The following is a 24697-nucleotide window of genomic DNA, read 5'->3' on the forward strand; positions in this document are numbered from 1 at the left end:
CAATTATGAAATTCATCTGGAAGAATAAAAAACCTAGAATAGCTAAAGCAATCCTCAGTAGCAAGAGCGAAGCAGGGGGTATTGCAATACCAGATCTTCAACTCTACTACAAAGCAATAGTAACAAAAACGGCATGGTATTGGTACCAAAATAGACAGGTAGATCAATGATACAGAATAGAGGACATGGACACAAACCCAAATAAATACAATTTTCTCATACTAGACAAAGGTTCCAACAATATGCAATGGAGAAAAGATAGCCTCTTCAACAAATGGTGCTGGGAAAACTGGAAAACTATATGCAATAGAATGAAACTAAACCCCTATCTCTCACCCTACACAAAACTCAACTCAAAATGGATCAAGGACCTCGGAATCAGACCAGAGACCCTGCATCTTATAGAAGAAAAAGTAGGTCCAAATCTTCAACTTGTTGGCTCAGGATCAGATTTCCTTAACAGGACTCCCATAGCACAAGAAATAAAAGCAAGAATAAACAACTGGGATAGATTCAAACTAAAAAGCTTTCTGTCAGCAAAGGAAACTATCAGAAATGTGAAGAGAGAGCCTACAGAGTGGGAGAATATCTTTGCCAACCATACCTCAGATAGAGCGCTAATTTCCAGAATCTATAAAGAACTCAAAAAACTCTACACGAAGAATACAAATAATCCAATCAACAAATGGGCTAAGGAAATGAACAGACACTTCACAGAAGAAGATGTACAAGTAATCACCAGATATATGAAAAAATGTTCAACATCCCTAGTAATAAGGGAAATGCAAATCAAAACCACCCTAAGATTTCATCTCACCCCAATTAGAATGGCGATTATCAAGAATACAAGCAACAATAGGTGTTGGCGAGGATGTGGTGAAAAAGGAACACTCATACATTGCTGGTGGGGTTGCAAATTAGTGCAACCACTCTGGAAAGCAGTGTGGAGATTCCTCAGAAAGCTTGGAATGGAAACACCATTTGACCCAGCTATCCCACTCCTTGGCCTATACCCAAAGGACTTAAAATCAGCATACTACAGAGATACAGCCACATCAATGTTCATTGCTGCTCAATTCACCATAGCCAGATTGTGGAACCAACCTAGATGCCCTTCAGTTGATGAATGGATAAAGAAACTGTGGCATATTTATACAATGGAATATTACTCCGCAATGAAGAATGATAAAATTATGGCATTTGTAGGCAAATGGTCGAAATTGGAGAATATCATGCTAAGTGAGATAAGCCAATCTCAAAAAACTAAAGGACAAATGATCTCGCTGATAAGCGGATGAGGACATATAATGGGGGGTGGGAGGGGCTAGCATTAGGTTTAGGGTTAGGTTTAGAGTTAGGCTAAGGAGAGCAGTAAGAATGAAGGAAAGAAGGACTGTGTAGAGGGAAAAGAGGGGTGGGAGGGGTGGGGAGGGGTGGGAGGGGTGGGGTGGAGGAGAAAAATATAATAAACATCATTACCCTATGTAAACGTAAAAAAAATAAATAAAAAAAAAAAAAAAAAAAAGAAATAAACATTACTGTGGTTTCTTATAAATTTGGCAAATATATGAAATCAGAAGAAAGGGATCAAAATAGCAAACTGTTATGGCTATGGTATAACAGAACTGTAAAGGCCCTTGGAGAGTATCAGACTAATGCCATTAGCCCAGGTTTCTCTTTTTGTAGACAGGTAAACTGCAAAGTTCTAGAGAATGGTGTGCCTTACTGCTGTGGATGTTCATTGACCAAAGACCAATGCTGTGGCCCCTGCTTGGTGACCTCCTGACACGGTGGGCAAAAGAAGACAGAGATACTGCTTCATGGCCCTCCTTCTACCTGAGACCCAGAGTGCCCTCTGGTCAGCTAGCTGAGGCCCCTCCACACACACTGAGGCATCTGTACCACTGGCACTAATCCATCTGAGCCTCTGGGGCCGGGAGAGGAAGGGCTTCAAGGGAACCTTGAGCAGGACCATTGAGGGCGAGGGGCTAGGAGAGTGAAGAGGGGCTGCAGCAGTCTCCCTGCTGGCTCTCCTGCCCACACTGCCCACAGCTGGAAGTTTTCTGTTCCCTGCTGCGACCCGCTGAACAGAGTTTCAGTAAGACTGAGCTAAGAGGAGGTACAGGGCAGTAGTCCCCAGCCTCCACCAGGATGGGAAGAGGCTCCTGGGGGGCAGCATCACCCACCAATAAATCTAGGGTCATGGTTTTTTTTTTTTTTTTTTCTCCACTGCTGTAACTGTAGAGCCTAATCACCCCCAGTTTTATGAAAAATAAAACTACTTCTCTTACTTTTCTTGGAAGCTAAGTGGGTAGGTTTCCCGAAGTATGAGGCCTTTGCAATCCTCTTGCCCCTACAGCTGTATAGAGTTCAAGGTCATCGGGGAGGAGAGAAGGTCTGGTCCTGGGCTGGTATCTCTATTGCTTTTCACTTCGAGAAGCCCCTACATAACTTAAGTTATATTTTGTATATTTTTTCTTTGAATTCCCTTGTGAAAACAAAACATTTTACAAATAGGACACTGGAGCAGAAGCTACGAACCTGGGATGGGGGCAGATGTGTAATGCCACTGACGACCTCCCCCCAGGGCCCTGGTCACACTGGAGAAGCCCAGGCCTCTAAGCTCAGACTCCTGGGCTTTCCAAAACATGTCCCCAAACACTGTACGGAAAGAGTACTTGGCAATGAGAAGAACAAACATATTTAGGAAGAATAAACATCCTCCCTTATGAGAAATAGACACCAACTTTTCAGAGGATGTGCCAGATGTGGACTAATTGATTTTCTCTAATTGTATGGAAACAATTCTATCCTCTGCAGAGGGAATGGTGAAGCGATTTCCAGCTGTTTCCATGAAATGTGTATCCACAAAGAGGAGATCTACAGCAACAGGGAAGGCAAGATTAAAATATCCTCTTCATTATCACAAGTAGGAAAAAGAGCAGTGGGAATGTGGGGGCCAAGGACAGAAAGGTCCCTGGGGGCAGGGTGTTTGGGATAAGGTTCACAATGGGACAAAAGTGGGACTACAGAATTAGGGTAGAATGAAAGAAGGAGAAAATAAAGGCAAAGAGGACTGAGACAAGATGGGGCGTACTGAATAACAATGGCTTTGGAATGTCTAGCAGCTCAGTCCATAAGCCCAGGCAGGAGAAACTGAATGAGTCCTCAAGGAAAGGCTCAGGAACTGACACTTAAGGTCTCCTTAAGAAAAGGTAGCCAGCTGTGGTGGGGCTCACCTGTAATCCGAGCTACTCAGGAGGCTGAAGCACGAGGATCGCAAGTTCAAGGCCAGCCTGAGCAACTTATTGAGATCCTGTCTCAAAATAAATTCTAAAATAAGAACTGGGATGTAGCTCAGAATCAGAATGGTCCTGGGTTCAATCCCCAGTATACCCTCCAACCCTCTTCCCCAAACAAAGCAGATCAGCCCTAACCATATTTTTAAAGAATCACCAACCTTCTATACACACAAAGAATACAAACATTTACCGCCTTGCTCTTAAATATGAACACAATGCTATCCTGCCAGATAGTTAAGAAATATCTTCCAAATGAAAGATGGAGACTTAAAAAATGAACCAAAATCAGAACACAGGAGAAACTGAAGGAGGCAGAAATATAGACCAATAAAAGAGAAATAACATCTGTTAGAAGCTAACACAGTATTCTTCTTATATTAATCAACAATAAAGTACTGCCAAAGTTATTCATCAATAAAATAAAGTATTTTTGAAAATTGAAAATAATTCCCCAAACTGAAAACTTCAGTAGGGGGTTTGGAAAATAACACTTAAGGAATCTTTAAGAAAGAAAATCCCAAAGGCAAAATGGTAAGGGATTGAAAATAAAAGATTGAACGAATGTAGACTGTGTCCAAGAAAACCAATGTTAACCAACAAATTATGACTTCCAGAAAGATAGGACAATATGGGGAAGAAATTATTTTAAAATGTTATCAATAGTATTGCTCAGAGCAGAAGGACTGTGCTTTGTAACTGAAAAGGTCCATGAGTGTAATGCTCAGAGAACAAACAAATCCACAGCAAGCATACTAGTAAGACATTTCAGAATAATGGGGATGGAAAGAACATATATACACAATCCCAGCATCACAGGAGGCTGAGGCAGGAGGATTGCAAGTTCAAAGCCAGTTTCAGCAACTTAGCAAGGCCCTGTCTCGAAATTAAAAAAAAAAAAAAATATATATATATATATATATATATAAATATAAAATTGTCAAAGTGAAGACGAATTGGAAAGACACTGAGAAATTCCAGCAGTGCAGGAAGCTAGATGACAATAAAGACATCTTCTGAATTCTAGCAAAAATGGGTCTTCTAATTTGGCAAACTATTAATTAAAAATGAGGAAAGAAGAAATATTTTTAGAAAAGCCGTGGTTCAAAAGCACTCCTTCCTAAGCGCTCTGTTTCAGGAAGCCCATGAATGATCCAACCAAGACTATAGAGAATGAAGACGCCAATGACAGCACTGGAGCCAGAAAAATGGCTTCTAAGACGGGGGGGCGGGGTGCGGGAGCGGGCACAATCAGAGTCTGTGAGACAACTGTGCAGCAGGACTCGGAAACACATCATCCCTGTTGGGCTGGTTGGAGGGAGCAATGCAGGCAGGAGGCCTTCATGGCAAAATGCAAGTGATTATGTAATTCTTCTGGCTGTTTATTAATCAGACTTGAGAGACCCTATGTATGTAAAAATGCAGGTAAAAACAACAAGGAAGATTTTATTGACTGTAGGGAAAATCAAATGCTAATCAGAAAGGATACATAATTAGAATATTACTTGGTAGAAGAGTGAACAATAGTCTTAAATCCTAATAATGCAAATAATGAACATAAGTGCTCTTTTTTTCTTCTCAGTTTTGAGAATTATTTTACTCTTAATGTTTATGTCTTACTCTGAACATGTGGAAATTAAAGTTACAAATAACACTCCATCAAGTGTTCGGCAGAAGTTTATTTTAAAATTTGTAAGCATGATAAAAAATCCAGTAAGCAAACTTTATGAGAACTTCTAGTTCTGGGAAAGAGGGAGTAGACACACTTCTGTATTTCTTCTACTAGAGAGAGCTAAAAACCCTGGGCTCCAAAATCAAGATTCAAAAAATAAAAGATCAACAAGCAGTACTTTATAAAAATTAAAAGTTTTGCTTTGTGAAAAATTCTGTTAAGAGGATAAAAAGGTAACCTACAGATTGGGGGAAAACATTTGTGAACAACATTTCTGATAAAGGACTCATACTTACTTATGTAAAGAATTCTCAAACTGAATCGTGAAAAATTCCAAATGATCTAATTGGAAAGACAAGAAGAGACATTTCAATGAAAGATATGTGAATGGCAAATAAGCACATGAAAAGACGCTCAGCTATTAAGAAAATGCAAAACCATGCTGAGATACCAATATACATCTATTAGAACATTAAAAATAAAAAAAAATCATGATAATACTGTGCAGTAATGAGGTGTGGAGAAACGTGTTCTTATACATTACTGTCAGAACATAAATGGTATAGCTACTCTGGAAAATAATTTGGCAGTTTCCTAGAAATTGAAACATAAAATTACCAGATGACTCAGCAATTAGACTCCTGGGCATTTGTCCCAGAGAAATGAAAATTTATGACCACACAAATACCTGTATGTGAAACTTCATAGAGCTCTATTTGTAATAGCTCCAAACTGGAAATAGTCCATCTATCTTCAATGGCTGCGTGGTTGAGTAAACTGTGCTACATCCAAACCTGGGATACGCCTCAGCCATAAGAAGGAATGGATTAGTGAGACACATGATAACTGGATGGCATCTCAAGGACACGATGCTGAGTGAAACACCACTCTTCAAAATCACATGTTGAAGATCTCATTTATACAACATTCTTTTTTTTTTTTTAAGGAGAATCTTTATTTATTTATTTATTTAAAAAATTTTTTACAGACTACATTTTGATTCATTGTACACAAATGGGGTACATCATTTGGTTTCCATGGTTGTTCACAATGTAGATTCACACCATTCTTGTAATCATACATGTACATGGGGTAATGATGTCTGTCTCATTCCACCATTTTTCATACCCCCCTCCCTCTCATTTCCTTCTACATAATCCAAAGTTCCTCCATTCTTCTCTCACTCCCCACACCCCTCACCCCCATTATATATCATTCTCCAATTATCAGTGAAAACATTCGGACTTTGTTTTTTGGAATTGGCTTATTTCACTTAGCATGATATTCTCCAATTCCATCCATTTATTTGCAAATGCCAGAATATTATTCTTCTTTATGGATGAACAATATTCCATTGTGTATATATACCAGTTTCTTTATCCATTCATCTGTTGACAACATTCTTAAAATAACAAACAAAAAGAAATTTGCAGAAATGAAGACCAGATTCATGGTTGCTGGAGTAAAGGACAGTGGGAGGTAGGCATGAGTGTGACTGTAAAGCAGTCGTGTTAGTGAGATTTTTGTGGTGGCGGATGATGGAATGGTTCTGTTGTTGGTTGTGGTGGTAATTACGGGAGTATTCATGTGATCAAGGTACACAGAAACGCACACACACGTGCCATGTCAGGTTATTGGTGTTGCTATGTGACTAGTTATGTGAACTGTAACCATTGGGAGAAACTGGGTAATGCATACAGTACTCTTGGCTATTTGTGCAACTTCTTATGAACCTAAAATTCTTTCAAAATAAAAAAAGAAAGAAAGAAAGCAAAAAGCCCCACCCATTATTGGTGAGAGCTACCTCTGGGTCCTGTAGGCTTTTTGGATTTGGGCAGAGACATTTCTTAATTCCTCCTCTTCCGCACATGGCTGCCATCTTATGAAAATGGACTTATTTTCCTGAACTTCAGCATCAGCTTCAGTATCTCTATATCTACAAAGGCAGTGGTACTAATTGCTCCACAGGACTGTGCAGAAAATCAAGTAGAATTAAATAACACTGTGGGAAACTGTCAAAATGGCAAGACCTTATTACATATTGGTATTACATATTAGTTACATATTAATATTACATATTAGTATCTTTAGGTTAATTGTTTCCCAATTCAATAGTAATTTTTTCTAGAAGAATCCAGAGAAATACAGTTTTTCTTTTGCTTCAGAAAAAATACACTAGATCACAATTTATCCTGGATACTTATAAGTTATGTTAATTTAAAGTACATTTAAATTTTTTAATCTTTTGAAATCTAGAGTCAAAACTGGTAATAACTAATATTACAAATTCTTAGAATGTAATGAGATAACTTCCTGAATGTTATTTAATATTAGGAAAGAAACCACACACCCAATGTATTTTTCCTATACTCCAGTTTTAATGGAGTTATCAAGAAGTAATATCTATGATGAATGGATAAAGAAATTGTGGTATATATATACAATGGAATATTACTCAGCCATAAAGAATAATAAAATTATGGCATTTGCAGGCAAATGGATGAAATTGGAGAATATCATGCTAAGTGAGATAAGTCAGTCTCAAAAAACCAAAGGACGAATGATCTCACTGATAAGCGGATGATGACACATAATGGGGGTGGGAGGGGGGCAAGAATGGAGGAAGGAAGGACTGTATAGAGGGAAAAGAGGGGTGGGAGGGGTAGGGGGAAGGGAAAAAATAACAGAATGAATCAAACAACATTACCCTATGTAAATTTATGATTACACAAATGGTATGCCTTTACTCCATGTACAAACAGAGAAACAACATGTATCCCATTTGTTTACAAAAAAAAAGTAATATCTAACTGGATTAGTAATGTTGCACTTATTTTTGGAGTATGTATCTGTCTCTTCTAGTTCTCAAGCAAAAAATCTCCAGGATAACTTCCTATCTGTTCAATATTTTACATCAACTCTTTTCTAGAAAAATTCTTACAAGATTTATATTTCTAAAAGGTATTTACAAAGACCATTTTGTGTTTCATGAAAGAGCACAATCCTAGGAAAAGAACAACAAAACAAAAATATATAGATGAAATAAGGAAGCAATATTTCTATAGTTGCTTTCAAATAAAATGTTCATGTAAGTTAAATTTATGAATAAAACCTTACATACTTTCTAGAACCCTTATTTTTAACATTTCAATATCTTATAAGAATGAGTGTATTAAAGGATTTAAGATTTTAGAGGGAAGATAAATTGGAAAATGATAGTCAAACAGACTAAATAGGCAAATAAAATATAAACAAATTGTATTTGCTTTAATAAGAAGTTTCTTCCTTTTACTTTCTAATCATAGGAATGTTTTGTGGGCATAAGTTTGTTAGGAGACTCAGCTCTAAGAAAAGCTTTGGGAGTATTCATTAGAAATGCTAAATGAAATACACAACAAGAAACATTAAGGTAAAGTGAAATTTGAAGGTAAGGAAAGGAAACTCCAGGTTTACTTATATTGAGAAGAGCTCAAACCAGAACAGGACTTAAAATCAGCATTCTACAGCGACGCAGCCACATTGGTGTTTATAGTAGCTCACAATAACTAAATTATGGAACCAATCTAGGTGCCCTTCAACAGATGAATGGATAAAGAAACTGTGGTATATATACAGAAAAGAATATTACTCAGCTTTAAAGAAGAATGAAATTATGGAATTTGCCAGTAAATGGATAGAACTGGAGAATATTATGCTAAGTGAATCAGCCAATCCCAAAGAATCAAAGGCTGAATGTTTTCTCTAATACGTAGATACTAATTCACAATAAGACTGTGGTGGGGAGAACAGAGGTATTTTGAATTAGACAGAGGGGAGTGAAGGCAGGGAAGGGGGTATGGGGGTAGGAGTGATAGTATAATGAATCAGACATTATTACCCTACGTGTATATATGGTTACATGACCTGTGAAACTCTACGTCATATACGACAAAACAAATGAGAAGTTATACTCCACTTATGTATGATGTGTCAAATGCGTTCTACTGTCATGTATAACTAATTAGAACAAATAAAAAAAATAGTCCATGCTCACTGTGAAAAGAAATAAAGGATGAAAAAAAAAAAAAAAAGAAGAACAATGCGGAAGATCCAGGAAGTAGATGTGGAACTGCCCTATGGGGGAGGAAATTTCCCACTAAAGATGACCTCTCGATCAAAGGTTTTCAAGTTCTTGAGGGAACTAGTCACTCTGAGAAAGTCAATACAGGTTATGAATGGATGGATAAACAGTCTAAGAATTTCCAAGAATAAGCAGTCCATAAAAGACTTTAAAATAGCTGTAATTGGCTCTCAGTATCCAAGGGATGTATGTACATTATATACAAATAACTGTGCTATTTCATACAAGGGTCTGGAGTGTCCATGGATTTTGGTGTCTGTGGGGGTCTGGAAACCAATCCCCAAGCATGCTGAGGAATGACTGTGTGTTTAAAGAATAATCAGCAATGAGAAAAGGATAGAAACTGTAAGGTGTGAATAGGACATAATGAAAAAAGAAAAATTAACTTGGAAAGTACTAAACAGGGGATGTTGTAGAAATAAAGAGCATGACTTTAAGTTTAGAAGGATAGTAGTAATAGCAATAATATAACACCAACATATCTAAAAGTTCAAAAGCAAAGAGGAACTAAAACATAGATGCTGGGATGGAGGTATAGCTCAGTGGTAGAGCACTTGCCTATCATGTAAAACAAAAAAAAGGAAAAAATATAGACGATATGTTTTAGTCAGTTTTTGCATTGCTGTGACCAAAATCCCTGGAAAGAACAACTTAGAGAAGGAAAAGTTTTTTGGGGGCTCATGGTTTCAGAGGTTCAGTCCACAGACAGCTGACTCTATTGCTCTGGGCCCAAGATGAGGCAGCATGTCATGGGGCAAGAGACCAGCAGAGGTGGGGTCAGCTCATGGTGGGGTCAGGAAGGTGAGAGAGAGAGAGAGAGAAAGAGAGAGAGAGAGAGAGAGAGATGCGGAAGCCTCCATGGGGAAGATCCACCCTTCCAGAGCATTCCCTCAGTAACTCACCTCCTTCAGCCAGCCTCACATGCCTACAGTTTACCACCCAGTTCAGCCATTCAAACTAGGATGGACTGATTAGGTTACTGCTCTCATAATCCAATCTTTATATCTCTGAATATTCCTGCATTAACAGGAACTTTTGGGGACACTTCATATCTAAACCGTAACATGCTACTAAGAGGAATAAGGTGGGGAAGGGTCTGAAATAAGTCTTAACATATCACTATCACAATTAAACTTAAGAGAACAATTGGAGACAAGTTCAATAACTATCATATGGATGAAGGGAGAGATTGTAGTAAATTTATACAATGGAGTACTACTGAGCAGTTAAAAATGATTCAGATCACTATGCAGCGATATAGGTAGAATTCATGCATACTGAGAATGAAACCAAGTTGTAATATAATACATGTGGCATGAGACCATTCTTATTTATTTGACAAACTCATAATGTGTTATGCTTGTGGATATATAAATAGCTAAAAACCATAAAAACTGGAGAGAGAACACACTCAAACATTGTGTAAGCAGTTGCTTCAGGGGAGGGATGGAGAAAAATAAAACTTGGGCTGTTTTCAATAGGAACTCAAGATGCATCTGCCATGTTTCATTTTCTTATTTTTTTTAGAAAAGCAAAAATAAAACTATGTTTATGCTCTTAGAAGTTAAGTATAGCATTTGTTATGGTACTCTGCACTTTTTGATGTGTTCACATTTTGTTTTCACCATTAAGAATATAAAGAAAAATGAAAAAAGATGAAATGCTGGGCAACTAGCAGGTGATCATGGGGTTCATTAACTTTATTAACTCTGCTATTCTCTTTGCTTGTCTAAACTGGGAAGCGACTCTTCAACAGGAGCCATATTGTGGGATTGCCATATATAGTAATAAAAATCCCCCAAGTTAACTGATGTAACCCAGGAGGTAGGAAGAAAGGAAGATAAGCTTTCCGTCCAAGGTTTCTGTTTGTGCTTGCTGTATCCCCCTCTTTGTGAGTCCTATTAGCAAACCTTTTCCAACATAAGGTATTAAGTAAGTGACTTACTTACTAAGTCTGAGCTAACGTCTGAGACTCAGGTGCTCCTCTGAAGTTCGTCATTTAGTTTCCATAGTAAAGAAGTCCTCTTCCACTAGACTTCTTGTTTTATGACTCAGAGTGACACATGGCAATTGGTAAAAGCTAGGGCTAGACAGCATAGAGCATTATGGGTTCTGATCATAATGGAATGAGTCCACTTGAAGGATCTATTATTATTCAATACCAATGGGGGAAACCTTCAAAATTCAGTGACCAAAGAAAAATGGTGTGACATACAGGAGGTATGTTTCTGTGGTAAGAGGAAATAGAGAACTTGTAATTAAATCATTTTAGTCAATTAATAATTTAAGAGACAAGTTTAACTGTCCTTTGTCTTTCACGTCAATTAGAGTTTAACATATTAATTGCCCCAATCGGATGTGAAATAATGCAAATTTAATCCCGCAACTGCTCCTTCCTATTTACTTTAACTGATGAGTCTTTCATGGTTCTCCAGCATGAGATTTTTCTTTGTAAAATATTCATGATTGTGCCAAATATGTGTGGATTCTTTCAAGAAAATGCCTCATTTTTCAAAGCAGTTAAAAGTTAGAATACGTCCCATTAAAATTCAGGAATAAAACTTGTCATTAAATGGAAGTGATCTCTGTGCTGAATACCAAAGGAATTGGCAGTTCTGGGCGGATGACTCTGAGGCCTGGCTAAAGCAGAGTAACAAGCCTTTAGTGACTAAAACATGAGTTATGCTAGGATCCTACAGAGCCAGGGTGAACTTCATTTGCACATATGAGAAATGGAATAAGTGGTTTTTTTTTTTAAACATCTTTTGAAGTTTACATTGATCGAATGCCTGTGAAAAAAGAAAAAAGCTTGGGACTTAGAATGGAGGGTAGTGGAGTGTACATAACGAGAAGAGACAATCTGTGCATGTGTGCCCTGAAGTAATTTCATTCAGGGATGGATGTTGGATAGAGAAGGTAATCTGAGCACAATAAAATAGAAGAGATTGGCACCTATTCTGGAATTAGGCTGGGGAAGCCAGAATTAAAATGCTCTTTAATGTTCTTATCCAATGCCTGAAAAAATGATCTGTGGGATTATCCAGAACAGGCATACTTAAATTATTCATTGGCTGTCGAAAGTTTTATAAAACCTCTTTTTCTCCCTTACACTTTTCTGATGATACCTATGATTTTAAAAATTGAGGTTAAGAAGAGTCCTGAGATACTTTCCATGCATTCCTTATTCCTTGACCACTATAATCCCCACATTCCTGTTGTGACAACTTTAACCTATTGAAATTCTAGAAAGAGAACCAGTGCTTTAACTTTGCATGTGTTAATGTGGGAGTTGGGTGTAGGAGTTGGGGTTTGGATAGAAAAATGCTAATATTATAAACTAGCCTTAAAGAGGGGATATAGGGTCATGTTTCATTTTACTATGCTCAGCACACCAAATTCACTATCTGATGGAAGACAAATTGTCTAGAGGATACATTCTGGGTGCAACATTTTTATATTGAGCTAGGAATTCTGCCTCACACTCTGCTCCCAAGTCCCCTTGTTTTGTCACTGTTAGGATGAGCTGGATGTCAGGTACAGCTCCAAGGCCTGACAGCTGCTTCCCAATCCTTACCCTGGATTCACCCTCACCTTGACATTTCAGAAGAAGTGGTACCTTCTGAACATGCCACCACCATGCGGCTGGAGGTTGAGAAGAAACCAGTTCAGGTTGGAGGGGAAATGCTGGGTTCCTCCCCTCTTCCCTCAGAAAACTCCACCCTTTGTCAGATGTGGAACAGGTGTTTGTCACCTGCTAATGCATAAAGATTCTTGTCCTTAACTCAGGGTGAAGAGGTGGGGAAAGACCAACATTAGCCCTCACTTCACATACATTTATGGAGACAGTATGATGTTTAAGACGATGCACTAGACGCTGCTGCCAATACACAAGTGAAGATCTCTTCTACTGAGAAAATTATTATCTAGACCACTATGAGATGCTCTCGATTTTCAGGAGGTCAATGTTTTATGAACTTTTCCCCCAACTAAGTTTAAACCAATTGATAAGAGACATAGTTGACAGGATGATAAGATTTAAAAAAAAAAAAAAAAAAAAAGGCAGCATTGGTATCACAGTTGTTGACAAATGTAGCTTAGACATGAGGCAACAATGGGATTCCTGATAATGCTCAGAATTAGACAGATGTATCCTCCAAGTCCTGACCTTCCCTGGTCACTTGGTGGAAGGCAGCCCCTGTAAATCCCAAGTGTAGATCAGCAGACCTCAGACTGCTTCCTGAAGACTCAGTTTCTAAGAGGGAAGCTAGGCACATCTAGCTGATTATTCCAACTTTGCCAGTCGGATAGTTCTTCCCCTTCCTGTGGAAGATGACACAATCAGGAACCATTTCTCTAACATGATCTTTTAGATTTTGTTTTATGGGATCTCCAAAGTAAGAGGTACGAAATCAACTAGTTTTGGGTCTGTCCCCCAAATTTATTGTTTAATGTCTTTTTTTTTTTTTTTGCCCTCATTTTTCTGATTTATGCAATCCCCCCAGGTAGTGCTCTCCCATTAGATCAGCATCTAATTTAGACCTGATGCCATCCGTTACCATCCTTCACAGATGCCATGTATGAGGCTTCATCTGTAGTATTATAATTCCATAAGCTTTTGGGGCATGGTTCCAATTTTATCACTCTATATTCAGTGTAATCTTTTGTTGCAATTCACTGAGTATTTTACACAGGTGATCTTATGGGTTCTCCTGTGCCTTTAGTGGATGCCTGCACCTGCTGGCGGAGTGTCTGTTCTGCTCTTCGGCATCTTTCCTCTTCCTCACTAGATTTTGTTCAGTACTAGGCACTGATATGATAACAATTAAAACGGTGAGACAGTCCCATGTTTAAGCATTGCTTCTGAAATTTGTCTGTGTTGGGACCACCTGGGAAACCTTAAAAACACAGATGCCAGATCCCACCCCAACAGATTCGGTTTCATTTGTTCTGGATTATAGAGCTCCAGGAGGTATAACTTCAGCAATGTTTGAGAACCACTGAAATAAAACATGTTCCCTTTTTCTGAGACTTTCTTCGAGAGCAGTTAGGCCCTTTTCCATTTTCCATTAATCTATTCTGACCTTTAAGTTCTGGTATCTTGCATACCTGTTGAATCTGTCTGCTTAATCATCCTCTTAAGCAGCTCCCTTTCTTTCTTCTGCTTAATGAACGTCTTTCAGATTTGATTTTCATTCTTTAATCATACCCATTCTAATAGGAAGACTGAAAGTAATAAAAATATTTGGCATGCTTTCTTTATAAAGATCCCATGTCCTTATATTTAGTAAATAACAAAATCTATTAGGTGAAGGCTAATTTGGATCTGTAATTAAAAGACAGCTTCAGACAAAATGGTGGGGTGGCTTCTGGGTCCATGGGTTAGTTTCATGAAATTTAAATTTAGTTGCTCCATAGTTTTCTTCTGTTCCCTGAATAAAGAATGGAATTTAGGATGAGGAACTAATTACTTACTGTCTATTAGATTTGGTACTAAAATTAAAGGTAGAATTTCACAATACTTTGTAGAACTCAGTTGCACATCAGGTTTGTGTGTGAGACGGTAAAATAAAAAAATATTTCCCAGCCATTCATGTCTTAGGAAGATTTACTCATCACAGCATTGCTTGCATCGTGAGGCCAAACCACACTTGGGAATTCCAGGTCAGACTGCAGCAGCCTCTACCTATGGTCCACAAGGCAGGTCTTTTGATATGTTGTTATGGCCTGGTGTCTGTGACTCAGACTTTACAAAGAGCCACTTTTTGGTGTTTGAAACTCCTGTGAGCTGTGTTGACCCAGCAAGTTTCAAGTGCCACATGCTAACACCTGAATCTTAAATCTGTTCATTCAGAACACATTAGCTAAAACCAAAAAACAAAACAACCTCCCCACCTCCCCCCCGACCCCCCCGCAATTGCGTAGCACCATATAGGCTGCTAAAACCAAAGGCCTAGAAACATTCTTCTCTCAAGTCACAGCAGATGCCTCAATCTCCAGGTATTATTCTACTACCCAAGTTCCACTTTTTGTCTCTTTTTTTTTTTTTTGTGGGCATTTACTAGCACATGAGAAGGACAATCTAACAGCCCCTTTTTCTATTCAATTAAAGACAAAGGGAGAATAAGATAAAATCACCAGCTTTTTACTGATTGGGTTTTTTGAGACCATGACTTCGTTGTGTGACAACAGTGATCTTTTTAATGTTGCACTCCAGAACTAAGTAGGTTCATCCCATCACAGGTGACCTAGAAGAGCAAGGCATTGCCAGAAGAGGAAGCTGCCGAAAAACAGAAGGTTTGCTGGAAGGAACCTCAGCCCTGGCTGCCTGAAGTCAGGCTGCCTGAACTTAAGCTTCATCTCCAGTTCTTCAGTCGTCTAAATCACTTTTCCAAGTGCTCAGCTAACGGAAGTCCCTCGGTATGAGAACTGGAACTCTCTGGAGGAGAGAAACTTCCCCCTAATGAAGGAGATAAGACCTAAAAGTCAGCGCCCATCACATCAGCAACATGTGAGTTAATGCCACATTAGAACTGTTGGGGGCTATGCCATGGGACTACGCCAAGATGGCGCCTGGCAGCCAGCCAGAAGTTGTTTTGATCACATCAGTGGTGAGGAAGTTGGTTAACATAAACACACCCAGGTGCTTTATCATTGACCGTATTCAAATAAGTCCACGCACACAACGGGTGCACTTGAATTCCCCGAGTGCTCTTGCTGGTGCCTGTTTGACCTTTACCGTGATTGGACAGCTAGCTCCTCGCCTGATCTTGGCATAACTAGTGTTGGCCCTACCCTTCCCCTCCTGGAGGGAATATAAGCCGGCTCTCCTCAAGCACCGGTGTTCCGGGCTCCTGAATCATCAATAAACTCCTTCAAATTCAAGAGTCTCGCTACCCGTTTGTCTCCCGGGCCAAATTGACTCTGCTGGACGGTGTCAAGAACAAACATGGGGGGTTTTCAAGATGGCGGACTAGAGGGCGGCTGCATTTCATGTTGCTCCAGGACTCAAGATTCAAAAGAGGAGATAGTGAGTGACTTGGGACCAACTCAAAGCCGCCGGGTGAGTTTCTCCATTGGGGAGGCGTCCCGGATGGGGCAGTAGCCCCGGAACGCAGAGAACTTTGTGAAGTAGAGTGACTCCGCGAGACGCCCCTCCCCCCGCTGGAGGGGTAAACACAGACAGCGAAGCAGAGCGAAAAAATGGAGCGAAAAAAACGGCGGAGCGAAGGTTCCAGGACTACGGGCAGCTTCTCTAAGGAGGGGCAACCTAAGGAGATTCGTCTGCGAAGGGTGAGGCTCCCAGGCCCAGGAGGTAGGTCCGGGCCCCTGGGAACGTTGCCTGGGAAGGCTGCCCTGCCCAGGCGGCAAGACACCCCTCCCCCCGCTGGAGCAGTGAACTCAGAAAGCGGGGAACTTTGCAGAGGAGGCCGCGCAGCACACCGCTTTGTTTTGGAGCGATCTGCCAGGGCTCCGGCGGCTGCCAGAGAAAGAGTGGGGCAGCGAGCTATTTGGTCTCAGCAACCGCCTGAACAACGGGGAGGGGGCTGTCCTGAGGAGGTGGAGGTGCGCAGTGAGTTGCTTGGTCTCCAAGCGCCCACACAGAATACCGGGTGGTTGCCTGGAGGAAGAGACAAGCGGTGGGTCACTGGGGCTTGGAGCATATGTACGAGGCTCCAAGTGACTGCTCAGAGGAGGGGTCGCATAGCCAGGCGATTAGGTGCAAAGCACGGTCCGGTCTGGGGACCTAGGCACCTTTTCTTGAAAGAGCTACACAGAGACAAGCTGAGGGGCCGAGCAAAGGTTCCAGGACTGCGGGCAGCTTCTCTGAGGAGGGGCAACCTAAGGAGACTCATCTGTGAAGGGCAGGGCTCCCAGGCCCAGGAGGTAGGTCCAGGCCCCTGGGAACGTTGCCTGGGAAGGCTGCCCTGCCCAGGCGGTAGTTGTGGACTGAGGGGAACCTCTAGGAGGGGAACTGATCAGCGAGACCTCCCCACTGGGTGAGTCTTCCCCGCTGGGTGAGGTTTTCCCACAAGGACGGTAAAACCAGAGACACAGGCCCAAACAGGCCTTGCCTCAGCCCGCAGTCTAGTTCCCCTTTGGATGCCCATTGGTCAACAAGTAGAGGCACCTCTGCCCACTAGCAGGGAATATACCCCACCTGAAGACCACCACCCCTAGAGAGGCAACTTCCTAGGGGAACACCACAGTATCAACTTCCTCTAAGACTTCAGGCTACTGAAGGATAAGAGGGGATACACTAGCAATCTTCAGGGACATTATAAGTCAATAGAGGAAATCTGCAACATCTCTGCAGTCCACTGACACCTGAACGACATGAGAAAACAAGGTAAGAAAATGCCTCAAACAAATCTGGATGGTACATCAATAAAATCCAATGACAGCATGGCAGAAGAAATGTCAGAAAGGGAGTTCAGAATGTACATAATCAACATGATAAGGGAAGCAAACGATGAAATGAAAGAGCAAATGCAGGCATTGAATGAACGCACCAATCGACAGTTAAAAGAGCAAATACAGGAAGCAAAAGACCATTTCAATAAAGAGTTAGAGATATTGAAAAAAAACCAAACAGAAATCCTTGAAATGAAGGAAACAATAAACCAAATTAAGAACTCCATAGAAAGCACAACCAATAGGATAGAACAGCTGGAAGACAGAACTTCAGATATTGAAGACAAAATATTTAACCTCGAAAACAAAGTTGAACAAACAGAGAAGATGATAAGAAATCATGAACAGAATCTCCAAGAACTATGGGATATCATGAAAAGGCCAAATTTGAGAATTATTGGGATTGAGGAAGGCTTAGAGAAACAAACCAAAGGAATGAACAACCTATTCAATGAGATAATTTCAGAAAATTTCCCAAATCTGAAGAATGAAATGGAAAATCAAGTTCAAGAGGCTTATAGGACTCCAAATACACAAAATTACAACAGACCCACACCAAGGCACATTATAATGAAAATACCTAACATACAAAATAAAGAGAATCTTAAAGGCTGTGAGAGAAAAGAACCAAATTACATTCAGGGGGAAACCAATATGGATATCAGCAGATTTTTCAATCCAGACCTTAAAAGCTAGAAGGGCCTGGAACAACATTTTTCAAGCCCTAAAAGAAAATGAATGCCAACCAAGAATCTTATACCGAGCAAAACTTACCTTCAGATTTGACGACGAAATAAAATCCTTCCATGATAAACAAAAGCTAAAAGAATATACAAAAAGAAAGCCAGCATTACAGAACATTCTCAGCAAAATATTCCATGAAGAAGAGATGAAAAACAAAGAAGCAAATCAGCAAAGGGAGGAGATATCCTAAAGGAACTCTCAAATAAAGAGGAACCAAGTCGTGTCAAAAATAAACAAATAAATGAATAAAATGAATCAAATGACTGGGAATACAAATCATATCTCAATAATAACCCTGAATATTAATGGCCTGAATTCATCAATCAAAAGACATAGACTGGCAGATTGGATAAAAAAGAAAGATCCAACAGTATGTTGCCTGCAAGAGACTCATCTCTTAGAAAGAGATACCCAAAGACTAAAGGTGAAAGGATGGGAAAAAACTTACCATGCACATGGACCCAGCAAAAAAGCTGGCATATCCATCCTCATTTCAGATAAAGTGGACTTCAAGTCAAAGTTAATCAGAAGGGATAAAGAAGGACATTTCATACTGCTTAAGGGAACCATAAATCAGCAAGACATAACAATCATAAATATCTATGCCCCAAACAGTGGCTCACCCATGTATGTCAAACAAATCCTTCTGAATCTCAGACACCAAATAGACCGCAATACAATATTTCTAGGTGATTTTAACACGCCTCTCTCACCACTGGACAGATCTTCCAAACAAAAATTGAACAAAGAAACCATAGATCTCAATAACACAATCAATAATTTAGACTTAACAGACATTTATAGAATATACCATCCAACGAAGAGTGAATACACTTTCTTCTCAGCAGCACATGGATCCTTCTCTAAAATAGACCATATATTATGCCACAAAGCTAATGTTAGCAAATACAAGAAGATAGAGACACTTCCTTGTATTTTATCAGATCATAATGGATTGAAACTAGAAATAAGTGAAAGAGTAAAAAACAGAAATTACTCCAACACCTGGAGATTGAACAATATGCTATTATATGAGGAATGGATAACAGAAGATATTAGGAAGGAAATTAAAAAATTCTTAGAGGTAAATGAGAACAAAGAAACATCATATCAAAATCTCTGGGACACTATGAAAGCAGTACTTAGAGGAAAATTTATTTCATGGAGTGCATTCAATAAAAGAAGCAAAACTCAACAAATAAACGACCTAACATTACAGCTCAAAGCCCTAGAAAAAGAAGAACAGACCAACACCAAAAGTAGTAGAAGACAGGAAATAGTTAAACTTAGAGCTGAAATCAATGAAATTGAAACAAAAGAAACAATACAAAAAATTGACAAAATAAATAGTTGGTTCTTCGAAAAAATAAACAAAATTGATAAACCTTTAGCCACACTAACAAAGAGAAGATGAGAGAAAACCCAAATCACCAAAATTCGGAATGAACAAGGAAATATCACAACAGACACGATTGAAATACAAAACTTAATTAGAAGCTATTTTGAAAATCTATACTCCAACAAAATAGAAAATTTCGAAGATATCAACAAGTTTCTAGAGACATATGAATTGCCTAAACTAAACGAGGAGGACATACAGAATTTAAATAGACCAATTTCAAGTAATGAAATAGAAGAAGTCATCAAAAGCCTACCAACAAAGAAAAGTCCAGGACCAGATGGGTTCTCAGCCGAGTTCTACAAAACCTTTAAAGAAGAGCTCATTCCATGGAGGAAGGTAGGACTGTATAGAGGGAGGGGAGGGGTGGGAGGGGTGGGGGGGAAGGAAAAAAATGGCAGAATGAAAAAAAAAAAAAAAAGAAGAGCTCATTCCAATACTTTTCAAAGTATTCCATGAATTAGAAGAGGAGGGAACCCTCCCAAACTCATTCTATGAAGCCAATATCACCCTGATACCTAAACCAGACAGAGACACATCGAGGAAAGAAAATTTCAGACCAATATCTTTAATGAACATCGACGCAAAAATTCTGAACAAAATTTTAGCAAATTGCATACAAAAACATATTAAAAAGATAGTGCACCATGATTAAGTGGGTTTCATCCCAGGGATGCAAGGTTGGTTCAACATCAGGAAATCAATAAATGTAATTTACCATATCAACAGACTTAAAGTCAAGAATCACATGATTATTTCAATAGATGCAGAAAAAGCATTTGATAAAATACAGCACCCCTTCATGCTCAAAACACTAGAAAAAATAGGGATAGTGGGAACATTCCTTAACATTGTAAAGGCCATCTATGCTAAGCCCATGGCTAATATCATTCTTAATGGTGAAAAACTGAAAGCATTCCCCCTAAAATCTGGAACAAGGCAGGGATGCCCTCTCTCACCACTCCATATCGTCCTTGAAACTCTAGCCAGAGCAATTAGACAGACCAAAGAAATTAAAGGGATACGAATTGGAAAAGAAGAACTCAAACTATCCCTATTTGCTGATGATATGATTATATACTTAGAGGAACCAGGAAATTCCACCAGAAAACTCTTAGAACTCATAAATGAATTTAGTAAAGTAGCGGGATATAAGATCAATGCTCATAAATCTAATGCATTTTTATACATAAGTGATGAATCTTCAGAAAGAGAAGTTAGGAAAACTACCCCATTCACCATAGCATCGAAAAAAACAAAATACTTGGGAATCAATCTCACAAAAGAGGTGAAAGACCTCTACAATGAGAACTACAGAACACTAAAGAAAGAAATTAAAGAAAACCTTAGAAGATGGAAAGATCTCCCATGTTCCTGGATAGGCAGAATTAATATTGTCAAAATGGCCATACTACCAAAAGTGCTATACAGATTCAATGCAATTCCAATTAAAATCCCAATGATGTACCTTACAGAAGTAGAACAAGCAATCATGAAATTCATCTGGAAGAATAAGAAACCCAGAATTGCTAAAGCAATCCTTCACAGGAAAAATGAAGCAGGGTGTATCGCAATACCAGAACTTCAACTCTACTACAAAGCAATAGTAACAAAAACGGCATGGTATTGGTACCAAAATAGTCAGGTATATCAATGGTACAGAATAGAGGACACGGACACAAACCCAAATAAATATAATTTTCTCATACTAGACAAAGGGGCCAAAAATATGCAATGGAGAAAAGATAGCCTCTTCAACAAATGGTGCTGGGAAAATTGGAAATCCATATGCAACAAAATGAAACTAAACCCATATTTCTCACCGTGCACAAAACTAAACTCAAAATGGATTAAGGACCTCAGAATCAGACCAGAGACCCTGCATCTTACAGAAGAAAAAGTAGGTCCAGATCTTCAACATGTCGGCTCAGGACCAGACTTTCTCAACAGGACTCCCATAGCACAAGAAATAAAAGCAAGAATCAACAACTGGGATAGATTCAAACTAAAAAGCTTTCTCTCAGCAAAGGAAACTATCAGCAATGCGAAGAAAGAGCCTACAGAGTGGGAGAAAATCTTTGCCAATCATACTTCAGATAGAGCACTAATCTCCAGAATCTATAAAGAACTCAAAAAACTCAACACCAAGACTACAAATAACCCAGTTGACAAATGGTCTAAGGAAATGAACAGACACTTCACAGAAGAAGATCTACAAGCAATCAACAAACATATGGAAAAATGTTCAACATCTCTAGTAATAAGAGAAATGCAAATCAAAACCACCCTAAGATTCTATCTCACCCCAATCAGAATGGCGATTATCAAGAATACAAGCAACAACAGGTGTTGGCGAGGATGTGGGGAAAAAGGTACACTTATACATTGCTGGTGGGTTTGCAAATTAGTGCAGCCACTCTGGAAGGCAGTATGGAGATTCCTTAGCAAACTTGAATGGAACTACCATTTGACCCAGCTATCCCACTCCTTGGCCTATACCCAAAGGACTTAAAATCAGCATACTACAGAGATACAGCCACATCAATGTTCATTGCTGCTCATTTCACCATAGCCAGATTGTGGAACCAACCTAGATGCCCTTCAGTTGATGAATGGATAAAGAAACTGTGGCATATATATATACAATGGAATATTACTCAGCCATAAAGAATGATAAAATTATGGCATTTGCAGGCAAATGGATGAAATTGGAGAATATCATGCTAAATGAGATAAGCCAATCTCAAAAAACCAAAGGAAGAATGATCTCGCTGATAAGTGGATGATGATACATAATGGGGGGTGGGAGGGGTTAGTTTTAGGGTTAGAGTGAGGGTTAGGGAGGGGGACAAGAATGGGGGAAGGAAGGACTGTATAGAGGGAAAAGAGGGATGAGAGGGGTGGAGGGAAGGGGAAAAATAACAGAACGAATCAACCAACATCACCCTATGTAAATTTATTATTACACAAATGGTATGCCTTTACTCTATGTACAAACAGAGAAATAACATGTATCCCATTTGTTTACAATTAAAAAAAAAGAAAAAAAAAAAAAAAGAACAAACATGGCAGCACTAGCTTCTTGCAGGAGAGGATTTATAGAAGCATTCTTGGCAGAAACATCCTAAGAGTAAGGCAGGAAAATTGCAGTTGAAATGCCATCTCAGTCCAATCATTACGATTTAGACTCCACTGTTCCTCTCTTAATCACCTCTCCCTGATTATCTAGTTGATTCCACTTAGTATTTTATAAAGTGATTTTTATAAAACCTTTTCTATGGCTTTTAGAGTATGCAAATGATAGAATTGGATCCTCGCTCCTCTAATCCAATGTATTTTATGGTTTGTCTTTCTAATAAGAATCATATTCAGAGAGGTGGTGGTCTCAAAGGCCTGAACTCCAGACACATATTGTCCAGATTCACAAGGCTCGTAGCAACAGTTGGAACATACAGTTTTCTTGCAAGACTGAGGGGTAGGTGCGGATAGCACAAGGACAAACCTGAATTTAGTTTCTCAAAGCAGGACGGAAAGTGCATCCTGAAATCAGTTAAAGATCTATTCTCTCACCCAGGAATAGAGAAAAAAGTGGTCTCATAGGTTTGTATTTAAGAAAAAGTATTGATTTCTGTGTTTACCACACTTTCATGAGAAGAGACACAGAAGATCTCTAATGAATAAATGTGATAATATAAATATGCAACTATTATTATAAAAAATTACACTTTCAATAATATGAAAATCTTTTAGACAACACACATTCAAATACAGTAGAATTTTAGTTTCCCTTATAACTTTGAGTTCATTAGCTGTTGGGGAAAAAAATCTAGAATTATGAATTATGCAAATTTCACACATTAAAAATTCAGATCAAGTGAGAGTAGAGAGATGAGCATACTAGAATGTTAATCATCTTTAAAGGTAATATCTTCATTCTTAAATAATGACTCTCAGTGTCAGGTCTAGTCTCTACAGCTCTTCAATTCCCACAACTGGAAGCATCACTTAAAACAAATCTTCATGACTTAAAATGGAGCCACCCATGTGGGAAATCTAGCTCTGATGCCTTGGTAACTGAGCTGTTGGACTGTCCTTTTAACATCTTAGTCCCTGGATTTGGCCTCCAGTTGGGACCTGCACATCTGAACAGAAGGTCTGCTTTGTACTTTCTCATCTTTCTCCCCAGAGTGGTTCATATACCTCTTTAGGCCTTATTGGTTTTGCTTGAAACATGAGGAGACTCTTCTCTGACAGGCATGTCTTGAGGATCCCTCTAGGTGGGCTGCACGCAATGCCACTAGACCGCAGGTTTTGAATGAATGTGTGCTCCTCCAGCCTTCCTTCTTTTCCTAGGCATTTTCCATTGTCTGCCAAATGTTGTACATATTACCCCAAGGAACCAGCTCATTTGGTGACTAATCTGTTTGGCCATCTGCTATAGCACGTAGAATCTCCAAACCTTCAGCCAATGCAGAGGATGTCTCAGCCAAATGCACTATATCCCTTGCTAAGGCTAGCATGAGGTTGGATGGCCCTCTGAATGAAAATAAGATTTCCCAGTAGAATTTCATGCAAAAATTGTTGTGGAGCTGGCAAAAAAAAATTAATATTCTAAAAACTTCAGTTTTCTGTATGTTTATCTTTGGATCAATGTCTATTCTGTTTTTCTGTCCCACCTTACCTGGCTGCCATGCATTATGTTAGCTTGGCACATTTTCACTTTAAGTTCCTTACCCTCTCTGAAGTTCAGACAGCTCATTTGAAAATATAATAATAGTCTATATTTCAAAATAGTAAGGGAAGGTAAAATATGTTGATATCTAAAATTACAGTTCTCAAACTTTCTTTTTGACTCAAATTTTTAACTCAGAATTTGAGTATCTCAAAAATTTTTAAAAATTTGTATAGATTATACTTATGTATTTGCTGATTAGAAATTAAAACAGAAATTTTGTAATATTTATTAATTCACTTAAAAGTAACAATAATAAACCCTTTACATAACATAAATGACATTGTTTATTAATTTATTGATACTGGATATTGAGCCC

This window comes from Sciurus carolinensis, chromosome 14 (assembly GCF_902686445.1).
Source record: "Sciurus carolinensis chromosome 14, mSciCar1.2, whole genome shotgun sequence".
Classification (NCBI taxonomy): domain Eukaryota; kingdom Metazoa; phylum Chordata; class Mammalia; order Rodentia; family Sciuridae; genus Sciurus; species Sciurus carolinensis.